The sequence below is a fragment of the Pieris rapae genome, chromosome 13 (assembly GCF_905147795.1).
Source record: "Pieris rapae chromosome 13, ilPieRapa1.1, whole genome shotgun sequence".
Taxonomy (NCBI): domain Eukaryota; kingdom Metazoa; phylum Arthropoda; class Insecta; order Lepidoptera; family Pieridae; genus Pieris; species Pieris rapae.
In genome coordinates, this window is record NC_059521.1 from 3,943,198 (window position 1) to 3,955,873 (window position 12,676).

The 12,676-nt window shown below is 31.8% G+C and overlaps 1 protein-coding gene across 5 annotated transcripts in view; it reads left to right on the top strand.

Moving 5' to 3' along the window:
- The window catches only part of LOC110993879 (potassium voltage-gated channel protein Shal), a 46,153-nt gene that overhangs the window by 25,932 nt on the left and 7,545 nt on the right, over positions 1-12,676 (top strand). The gene's annotated exons all lie outside the window — the stretch shown is intronic.

The window sequence follows — 12,676 nt, forward strand, 5'->3', positions numbered from 1 at the left end:
ATAATCATAATTTCAACCAATAATATCCCATAAAGTAACAACTTACACATTGTCATATTAAAAGCACGTGAACGAAAACAAAATCTAATAACGAACAACCAAAAACAATGATTATTTTCGTAAAACATAAAACTGTAACGATCGCGCGCGTAAAACAAAACACAATAAAATTTACATATGTCCCATACAAAATGTTGGGATTAACATCGATTTTTACGAGCGATTTTACAGCTGTGACTGATTTTGATTTTGTGATTTGCACCTTGTAATCGACATTTATGTTACCTGCCCAATGGAACTAAGTAAGTATTACTTAGTCTCATACCATCGCTAGTGTCTTTTAAAAAATCTAGTATATAGAATTATTTTTGATCCCTGCTGCCCTTTTATCGCATACTTTTTCTGCCATGAATGTGGTTTAAATTGTGTCAATTTTCTTCAGGATATCCATCCTAACACTTATAGTGTTAATTAAGTATATTAATTTTTACAAACTTTAATTTATTTTTATGCGATACAGATTGTTATTACAAAGATACGTCGTGTTAACGTTAGTTGTAATTCTAGCGGAAGCTAGTTTGTTTAAATTATATATTTAGGTCGATCTAAAATTGCCTGCCTATAAGTGTTTGGCAGCGACATGTGACAAGTAGGCCGATAGCATTCAGAAACTTTAGATGCAAAGACGTCAGAGTTGCTCGCATAGCTTCTCAATTCAATGAATAACAATAGGAGAATATCTTCAAGGGATCTTACAAAATTGGTCTATACAAAATGCGGCGTTGCATGATCCGTATGAAAATTTGTGGACATATTTGTATTGATCGAATAGTCAAAGGAAACTTTTACATGAAATTTTAAATGTTCGTCTTCCACTAAATGATTCTGTTTATTTTATAATGTTACCATCTCTCTGTATATTCTATATGCGGCATCATTGTTTTTACTTCACGTCGGGCGTTCTATTACCAGAACCAGACTAGAGTTTATAGAACCAGCTACAACTCAGGTGCCAAATGTATCGTAATACCTTTACGATTACAATATTTTGAAGAGAAATCGTACCACTAGGTTAAAGGTTGGCAATGCATTTAAAAACATGCTGATGTGACATCCATTCATTTCTTCTCTAAGAGAAATGCTTGCTCGCTATGTTATGAAAATCAGGACTTTTTTATACTGAGTTAAAAAGCAAAAACTTTGTACAAAGGATAAAGTTTGTATTTCTTATACAAACTATGCTTTTTTATTAATTAATTGTGTTTTATATTCATCAATCTTATGGCTGCCCAAAAGTAAAATATATCGGATAAAATAAATAAATATATCGGAACACCAATTTTGAATTAATTAATGTGTAATATTTTAATTTAACTTACCGACTCAGATAATTAATATATTTAAGTCTTGCTTCAACAGAGTCAATCTATAAATATATAGGTATGACAAATACATTTTCATAGTCATATTAAAACAGCAGCACCGTTATTGATAAACCACAAAGCATATGTTGAAAGCAATAAAATAAATGTGCTGCGAAAAGCATTTTAGTGATGGCAAACAGGAACAACATGAATTCGTGTGTATTAGGGCTTATTTTAAGAAAGAAAAAATCATTTATAAGCCACACATATATAAAAAAAGAGCTCAGGCCCAGCTCCCAGTGGACCCATACTATCTTGGAGTAACAGCTATAGGCTGAGCAAAACAAAAATCTCCATATATGTTCATTTAAAACAATACATCGATATTCTGAAGATAATTGTTATGCATGTAAGGCTTTAAGTGATACCATTTGTTAGAGTCCAGCTTCTGACTGACACAAAACAGGAGTATTAAACAAATTGAATTATAAAATGCGTCTCCAGGGGTAGAATTCCGTGACTTCCAGACAGTGATGCATAGATATGATGCTCAGTATAGAACGTTGAGCAACAACTCGATATAAAGATTTAAAGTATTCTGAAGCTTCAAATCGCAACTGGAAGATTTCAGCAGCAAGTTAGCGAAATGCGTGACTGCAATAAAAGCGTAGCGGAGGCGAGACGACGCGATGGCACCCCACTTGCCTATGAATATAAATTAGGCATAGTAATATGTATATATATTGTGTTTTGACACTTTGTTTAATACTATTACGGCCTGATACTAAAATCCTTAACAAAGTCTTCTTTCCGTCATGTAGGCGAGCCCTGTGGACGTGGTATCACTTAATCATTTACGTATAGGTCTACAGGCATTAAAGTTATATCAAGAGAATACCGAAAAAATATTTTAAATGAAAATAGTTTTTTGTTTTGTTCAGAGGGTTTAGTACTGTCACTTCAATATAGTACGGTCCACTGGAAATCTTTCTTGCTGGTGACATCAAAAGCTGAGCTGCGCCTGTGCATTTTATTTCTTATGCCTAAGCTTTCTGGGTTGAATGCCTTGTGCGACCCCCGGGGAGCTCAATGCAGTGCTAGACGTCATTCATTCAGAATGTGTGTAGTCTAGCACCGCAGGCGGTATGGAGGGACCTGCAGGACATATTAGTGGGTCGGGCTTCTCCCCTCTGGTTAGCAGAGGGATTAAGAGATAGCAATCCCCACAGTCCCCGCGATAGCGACCGCATACGATCGCAGGCCTGCATTTGTGCATTTTTACCTCCTTCAAAAAAAATTGTATTTCTTATATATATTTGAAAAAACATGTGATTAAAATAAAATAAGGTCCCACAATAGAAGAGTCGAGGACTTCGTGAATATTTCTCTAATAATTCTGTAATAATACAACAGTGTTATCAATTAAAACACTCTTTCTTTATTAGCGCAGGTACCTTTCGGGACAATGCTATGTGAACAGAAAGAACGTTAAGACTCTTAATGACTGAGCGGACATTTAATACTCAAACTATGTATTTGAATATATTTGTTAACGATATATGAAAAACAGTCCTCAGTCTTTAATTGAACACTCAGGTTAAATGCACTCGTAGTAAGGGTTTACACCTCACTTGCGCCGGCTTAATGCCGCGAAAGCCTTAATTTTTGAAACGCCGCAATGCAGTACGCATTGCTGGATTTAAATTCAAATTCATACTTATTTTTAACTACTAAAGCACTAAACTCGTAATTGAAATGTGAAGCGCTTTCTGGATATTAAATAATTGAATTTAGAAACACAAAACGACTCGAGAAATGTAGAAGAAATTTTCTATGTGCGTTATTAGTATTAAGTCTTCACACAAGCAGGTATTGAAACCACCTACTAAAATGGGTGACCATGGGCTGCAGTGACTGCCTTTTGTCGCCGTATCATATAAAAGATTTATTTATTTATATTCTATTTTTAACTAATTACGATTTTGACAGCCCGGACTCTAAAAAAAACCAATAATTATATAACTAAAACGAATATAATGCTAACATATTTCATTGAATTAAAATTAATAAAACGCGGTAAATGATGAAACTGCAAAACGATTCCTTGAAGCCCGCGCGTTAACCATACACGTGCTGCTACGTCAGCGATCTTCTTTAGGGTACCGTATGTAATTAACTTAATACTAAAACAATAGAAAACTAAGCTAAAAGCATAATACAAACATAACAAGTAAAAACATAAAACCATTTTATAACTAATTATAAACAATGCAATTCATGTGAGTTTATTTATTTATACACAAAAAATCACAAATTCTTTTCATTTATTTTAAATTTTTCAAACCTAAAATTAACAGACTGCAACAAAGTAAATGATTACCCATCCATGTTTGTACTCCACCGAATATCACTTAACCTCATAAAACGCATAATATAGGTTGGAAGAACTCGTAAACCCGTTATTTATGCCAGCACCGCGATGGACATAAAGTCGTCTCATAAAATAGTCATAAATTTAAGAATAATAAGATCGATGATGTTTTACGGTCGGATGGATGTTATAAATATTGTTGATTTTGCTAACGGAACTACTGAGTACTATGCGCCAGAAACACTGTTTTCTAAACATAATAATAAAAAAGTCCATTAAAAAATATTCAGTGGCGCTACCACTCTATATGGGTCTTGACCACAATTCGCTTCTATTATATTTTTTTTTATTTCATAGATAAGTATTCTGAAATACTACTCAAATTGCGTCAATTGGTGCACAGCCGGAAATTGAACCTTCGAACTTAGGGATGATTCGCAACACTGTACTTTGCCAATAGGCCAAATGAATATTCATCTTATAGCCACGTTTATGGCTGAAGACCACTTTGACGTATTATTTTATTATACACGAGTACTAAATGTTAGCATAATTTTAATGTGATGGTGATAAGTGTACGCCTTATTTTTGGAAAGATTCCATCGATAAGTTCAAATATAGAATCAAGTTCGATAGGTATAAATCGGCTGTGATTAACATCCATTTCTAAATAAAAAGAACATCTCTAGGCACTTTGATGTTGCCACACATAAATAAATCGTTTTATTTAAGAATGTGTAAATCTTATTACATTTTATATGTTATTATAAGGGTATTTATAACATAAATAAACTATTATTCTAGCATTATGTATTATAAATTTAACCGAATCACACTAGATCTCACACAACAATGTGTCATTTATAACACATGTCAATAAAGCGTCGTTTCTTTCCTTATGTATAAGTTTGTAAAGCACACACTACAAACATCACAAACTACTAGCCATAATGGCTATAGAATGTATGAAAATATAATACAGTAAATTGTTTTAAACAAAGTTAAAAGAATTAATTATCTTTTTGTATTGCCTTTTCGCTAAATATATCCCAACTAAATTCGTTTAGTCATAGAATGCGTCCGCAACCCATTTTCAGTCCATTTATCATAGAGGTGATAAATGTATGGCTAGTACATTAGCAGATGAATAATGATACTGACGTTTTTGGAACTTATTCTATTAGGTCGGGTCTTAAATAAATAAGACAGGCTATTATCAACTACTGTCTAGAGTCTACCTTGTCTAGTCTTTAATCTGCTAACAAGTGAAGCTTGTTTAAAAATGTTTTGTGTCAGAAAAATTTTGAAAACTTACTAAATATACATGTATTAAAAGCACGTAAAATGGACAGTCCTGTGTCATCCTTCAATATTCCGCTCGTCTCTGTTGCTTACGACCTATGAAACTATAAGTGTTGTCAAACGACAGCGTATTAGTTTCTTATTAAATTTTTTATTACATTATATCGCGCATAGATGGCGAAGATCTTAAAAAAATGATTTAAAATATATGCCTATAATAGCGGAGACATTAGAGTTAAAAAAACTGTGTGATGTCCATAGAACATTCCATTTGACGCACTCGGTATTTTGACTGTACCATGTTTATATAATATCCTTGAAACTGTGACTGTAAAAATATTCAAAAAAAAAAGACCTATAGTATCTCGGGATAGTGTCATATACCGAGAGTGGGTGCCTATATGTTGCACCACGTCTTCAATAAAATTGTAACTATCAAACTATTTTATCACCTTCCTAAAAGTTGTAGATCACTGCCGTGTAATGCTTTCAAGGGGATAGTGATTATTTTTTTAAAAGTAAGGTGCATTTATACCGTGGGCGAGCGACCATAGGTTTGACTACAATAAAAAAATAACTAAACTTATTATGATGACATTATGTTAATTTTCTTATTATATGACTATGAAAATTCATATAACATTTCCATGCCTATTTTTATATGGCTTTTATGTGCAATGGCTTGTTAACGCAGCTATTGTCTTAACCAAAATAATGTGCCACGGAATAATCTATGTTGTATATTGAAAATATTTACATTCCGTACATGTTTATTTCGTCAATACCCAATTTCATCTCTTACTCTTTAAACATATAAATATAATATAATACATACTTTAAATAGCTTACGTTGAGTATGAACTAAAATTGCCTTTTGCAGCAGATCTTTAAAATGAATATGAAAAGATTTAAAATGCGGGCAGAGCGGCGGGTCCTATAATTATTGAAATTTTATTAAGTGCCTTTATTCACTTTATTATCTAGTTATCGGCGTCTGTAAAGCTGAATTGTTTTATTATCTCATAATAGAAAAGAGTAGAATAAAATGGCAGGAAGTAAGTGAAATTAACATATGATAAAGCCAGTTAAATTAAAATTTTGATGTTCTATTTGAATCAATGTAAGAAAAAAAACTTTTACAATTTGACGTGTTAATTTATTTTATTAATGTACTTTCAAATGTTCCTGTAAAATATTTAAAAAATATTAATAGAGTGTAATGTCATAATTGTCATTACAATCCACACTTTCATCACATCATTACATAGAACACACGAGCGAAGCATATGTTTTAAATACGCTTTTCATATAAACGGAAGTCAAAGTATAACATACTTTTCCGTTTCAAAGGCTTAGCTGAATAATGTTTATGAATAGGAATAAGAAAGAGTTATGAGTAGGCGGTAGGCATTTCCGTTTCACTCACTGAAAGCTTTTGATTAATGGTCGTGGAAACCGGAAGTATAACGATTTCAGTATGCTGGCTCTTTACTTTTATAGGTTTGTAATTAGTTAAATTTTTGCATGCATATAAGTTCCTATGTTCTATTTATTCTCTTTTATTTTCTAAATTTAAATGGCGTAACCATTCAAAATTCAATCCTTACATAGGCGACTGCTTTCCAAAGTTTTAATTAATATATTTTCATAGTTTTTAACGGTTCACATTTACTAAAAATTGTTTAAGTATAAATACGTAGGATATACACGAACATTCGGTCCCTAGATAGAATAGAGAAGTTGATTGAACGTCCTAAGAGAACGTTGGTTAAGAGCAACTGAAAACCAAAGGATGGTTTAAAGCCTCGGGCAATAAATTTTCTGGTTCTGTGTTGGACGGGATAAAAGAAATGAGGAAAAGCAAAAGCGATAAAGAAACCGAGCATACTATATCATAATGGCTACCAGACATTATTACTAAATGATAAATGCATAATATATATGTTGCCAAATGCACTGACAATTATGTCTCTATGGCTTAGTGGTTATACCACATTCCGCGAAAAGATATGATTTCTACTCACGCTGATTTTGAAATTTTGGGTAGAATGTCGAGTAGCTATTCGCCCTAAAATGCATCAAATTAATTGGCTCAGAAATGTGTTAACTACATTTCCAGGTTTGGAGACATACGTATAATGAATCCATTTAAAAGTAAATATACGATTTTCTGACGGTGCTTTCATGTCGTATCGGAAATATCACGTCAAAAATCTTTATTAGAATAAGAATTGAATGCCTTTACTATACTATACATACAATACTTACTATACTATACTATATATAAAAGATTGTCTTTGTTTTTCGCAATGCACATTAATGAAAATAATCTTAACGATTCTTTCTTCTTTAACCGATATCCGTTAAAAAAGAAAGATGTGTATATACTGTATACACATAAAGAAGGGGTCACAATTAGGACCATTTTTTAATCCAACCAATTATTACAGATACGAATAGATTGCGTTATTACAGCAACATTTCAATTCAAATGTAGATATAGAAGAAATAGACAAGTTCAAATAGTTCTGTCACTTTGACAGTGACAGTCAGTTTCCCGCTGACTACGATCGCTAAAAGCACTCGAAACTAGCTATGTAAATAATATAATTTGCATTTGTATACGTTCAGCAATTTTCTATAATATAATACAGTACGGGAATAATATCTAAATATGCTTGGAAATATCAACATATTAAAGTGTAGTATGGACACACATCGCTGCCTAGGTTTCCTGTATGCAATACGAAATGGAAAATGAAAAATGCAACGTGCATCCATCAGGCAGATTGCAGCGTTATTACTAACTCCGTTTTATTTCCGGTTCCGAAACGTGGGCTGACTGAAAGTAATTTTATGGCCCTTTGACGGGTTTTTCTCTGCATATTGACATAAACCGTTTCTTAACTTTAATTTAATGTCTTTGAAATTAATTTGAGAAATTGTAGATATTAGTCTGCTTTAAAAAGACGTTTATCAGCCATCGTTCGAAATTTATCTAAACTGATTATGGGAACATTTACGTACTGAAAGAGATGTTATATAAACAGAATCGCGCAAACACACGATAAGATGGAAATGAAAAGTCAATCTCATATTTAAGTTATTATTTTTATTGGTAGACCCTATCTTAGAACTATTATATAACGCTCAGTTTGTGGGTACGTTACAGTAGTGACTTTGTTTTATATAAATTAGTCGATAAATAAAGAAAACAAGAACAAAAGATGCATAGAGCATTACATAAAACTACAGTTTTACGAGTTACATCAGTAGAGGTCGAAAAATCATTTACAATGAAATGGGTTTTACTATATGATTTGGAAAAAATATCGTTAATTTATTATAACATACTTACAAAAGTAATTTAATTTCTTATTTATTTCAAAAACACTATAGCCCCAGTTAAGTTTGAATCAGATATTTTGATACGTTAGGGAGTGAGTAAATAGTTGTAGTTTTTTATCGACTCTAATTATCGAAATTGCCCCATCACTTTGCCCCCAAACTAAGCATAACTAAGGATAACTAAGGATTTAATTATTATACAATAGCTGTGCTCTGTACCTGTACGATGTTCTATAGCTTACGTTTCAATATAAAAATATTACATTATTTGTTGGACATAACTTTTTCGTAGATATTGATGTTTTCTATAAAACTGCAAATATCACTTTACTGCAATTTTTATTAGTCTTTTCACACCTTGGGTTACAGTCTCGGGATTTGATACATAACCATTTTTTAAATATTCAATAGCCCATCATAACTGTGAAATATTTTATCATCTGCATCGGAGCCTACTTGTAGACAAAACATCATATCCTTTTTCTTTTCAATATAAGTATAGATTACTAAGCATTGAAACATAATCTAACTATCTAACATTAATGTTAAGGCAGAACAGTTTTCATAAAAAATATATAAATAAACAACAAATTCAAACCATTCACATAAGCAAGTTCAAAAGAGTACTAATTTACACAAATTTAATATTTTAAATTGTTAAACAAATGAAACTTCGCTTCCAACTGTAATTGAAAGCCTTTTGGGTTTTCATTGAATTCAACACGTTCAAATATAAAATTAAATTGTATTTAAAAATGTAAAGAGCTGTATAAAAATATATGGAAACTCGTATATTATAATATTTAAAATATGTAAGTTTTTGTAAAACACTTACGAGTGACTTTAATTATATAAATGAATATAATTCTACAATCTTGATAAATAGAAACAAAATAATCCATCAATCAGGTAAATCCATTATAAATTTACTGTAAATTTATTTTTTAAATTATACAACCGAATCCGACGAACCGAATTGCGTTTACGCCCAAACACTAACCTATCTGTTTCCATTATTGACCATCTGAGGTAGACATCTTAATCCAAATATATATATCGTCGGATTGTAATAGCTATCTGTAGATACAAGCTATCCATGATAGGTCGGATTGTTGTATGTGGATAGACCTTTGTATGAAAATGACAGTTAACTGTGGCATAATCCTATCTTAAGATTTTAACTTACACCTACGCTTTTTAAAATAATTAAAAAGCTATATGGTATGTTTAAAAATAGACATGTATATTTTAATATTATTTGTACGGTTTTATTTATTTCTTTGGTAAATATATTCAATATCAAATATAAGTGTAAAGAGGGAAGAGAGTGCATTCTATCCGTCGTCAAAATTGGATTGTCTTCGTATGGTTTGGTTATTGGGATGCGGATAGGAGATCGATCGACTGTCACGGTCTGCTGTTAGATTGTTTTAAATCTAAGATTGTGGATTATTTATTGGATTCGGGCGTTAATCGGCAGTGTCAATTGAAATATTAGTTTCAAATGACAATGAATCAATATTTTGCAATACGTTATGTTAAAGGCTTATTATTATTATTTATTTTATATGAAAACGTGTTATTTAATTCCTTCATAACGTGCCTTATTAATTATCAATACATACTATGTAATTATATTATACAAAATAAATGTTGTGTTGGTAGTAGTTATATATATACTATTGTTTTATCTAAATCACTCTTTAGTTTTATTTAAATTGATCTACATTTTGATGAGACAAGGTAATTGTTTAAACAGTATTATAAAGATAACGATTATGGCATTTTCAAAACTTCTTAACGTTGTTAAGCTGAAATACTTAGGTCTCTTCACAAATTGTTTTAAAACTTTCAAAAGCTTAATCAACGTCATACTAAGACTTTGGCTGTTCTTATAAATACTACCAAAACGCTATTACAAAAGAATTTTGTTAATTGTTTTTTAATCACACACACACCAGTGAGCGTGACAGTTTATTTGATCAATGGAAGCCTGATTTTTCGTGTTTTCTTTGATTCACATAAGCTCAATCAGTGGCGCTATAACCTCTGGGCCTCAGATTTTTGAAGCTGTTTCATGATCATTTTTAAATCTAATAGGCATGTGGGTGACCAGTCTTCAGTGCCTCATACACGCCGTCGACTTTTGGGTCTAAGACATGACGTTTTCCTGATGATATTTTCCTTCACCGTTATCGAATGTTAAATGCGCTCATAGGAAGTCCATTGGTGCACAGCCGGGAATCAAACCTTAGACCTAAGTGATGAGAGCACTAGGCCAACACTGTTCACATAAACTAAAACACAAACTCTACACACAAGAACTATTTTGTCTCACATCAATTAAACGTTCGTAATCAAACTGTTATTTTGAATAGTGCTTAGCTTAAATTGTGGTCTGCGGTTTATTTAAAACTTTGGTAAGTTTACGCAGACATCACCGCGAGCTTCAACTAGTACACTATTATGTGTAAGCAGGAAACACTTAATCTCAGCCCCACTTATCCGTACCGCACTTCTAACAAGGGCAATTCAAATAAACTTCTTTTTAGAATTCAAAATAACAAAGAGTTTATCTTAGCTCGACTTAACGGCGACCCTCAACGATCGCTTAAAAATAAAAACCTAGAGCCAGTGTAAACGAGCCCTTGACAACTCAAGACGCTGCAATTAGACGCTTTGGAGTTTTCTCAAAGCGATATTAATAAAATCATATCTTTAACCACGCCAAAAATCGTGTTACGAAGTACTTAGACGTAAGTTGTACTGTAATGTAACCGTTTCAGGCACATTCTAATCTACCTTTAAGGATATATAAATAAGATTTTCGTATTATTAAATTATAGTTGAAGGACGTACGCCAGTACCTTGATCTTCAAATAACCTCGAATTACGAATAAAAGTTAGTATACAGACCTGATATAAAATTCACGGAAAGAACTAAGAACATATGCTACTAAATATTTGATTTCGCTGGCGCGGTAACTCAAAGTAAGCCAAATACAAGAAAAGCCAGCTTTGTCTTGCGTTTCTGTTTTTGCATCGACCTATGAAATGTGACTGAATTATTACATTACAAGTTTAAATATTTCATTTAGATTTTCATTGTCTACAACGTTGATTTATTAATTATACGTTCACATATCTCCATAATTAAGTAGATCGCAATCATAATTAAAGCCTACTAAGTACCTCATGGTAATAAAACAAAAGATTTTTAAATCATATTTATATACATTATGTATTAGATCTAAGATGTAGAATTAGATGATCAAAACAACTAACAGATACGTTCATAAAAAAACATATGTAAAACTTAAACAGTTAAAAATTATTATGAAAAAGGAGGCCATTTAGTGCTTATAATTTATTCAAACCGTGTCAAGCAAAATAAGAGATAATGTTTAAAGAACTTTATTTCTCATTACAAAACAGAAATATTTATTTACATGAGAAACTTAATATTAATATGTATATATTATATACGAGCGAGATACACGTCGCCATTAGCCGTAACAATTTTAGTCAGCTATGTTCATTCTAACATGCATCTTTAATGCCTTTTTGAATTTGTCAAACACTCCAATATTGCGATGGTAATTGATTAAATAATTGCACACCCTCATACCTAAGAGATTTCTTCAAATAATTTGTACGCGGCTTCGGCAAGATAAGCAAACTCGCTCGACGAGTATTGCGTATCGTTGTGTATTTGATTTTTTTCAACGACAAGCAACTATGGATAGAGTTATTTAATTTTTTTTTTACCAAGATATAGGTGCTATATACATACAGTTGTTTAATTGTCATAATAAAGATAAAAAATAATATCTATAACCCACCTAAATACAATAATATTCAGTGAAACATGCAGCTATGTGCATGCCCTACGCCATATTGGAATGGTTACGATACTAAATACATTGTTAAAGTCACGTGGCACGTGGAAAGGTTATATACAAATAAACGAGTACTTGGGATTCTCTGTTGCAGATATTGCGATAAACAATTTCTCACGTACGCCACCTTAAATCACACCTTAACTATTTTCGCCTTCTAATTGAGCCGTACATTAGTGAATATTACTTAATATTGGGAGATCAAAGCGGCGTACAGTCGTTAATTTTCCACCGTTTACTCCATTAGTAACTTCCCATACAACGTTTTTAAACAGTTTATTTATAGATTTATTACGCATTTATAAGATTCAATGAAATCATAATGGACAATGTATTCGAGTGGGAAAATCCTACGTCGATTCGTCATTTGTTTTGTCAATTGCTGTTAGTGT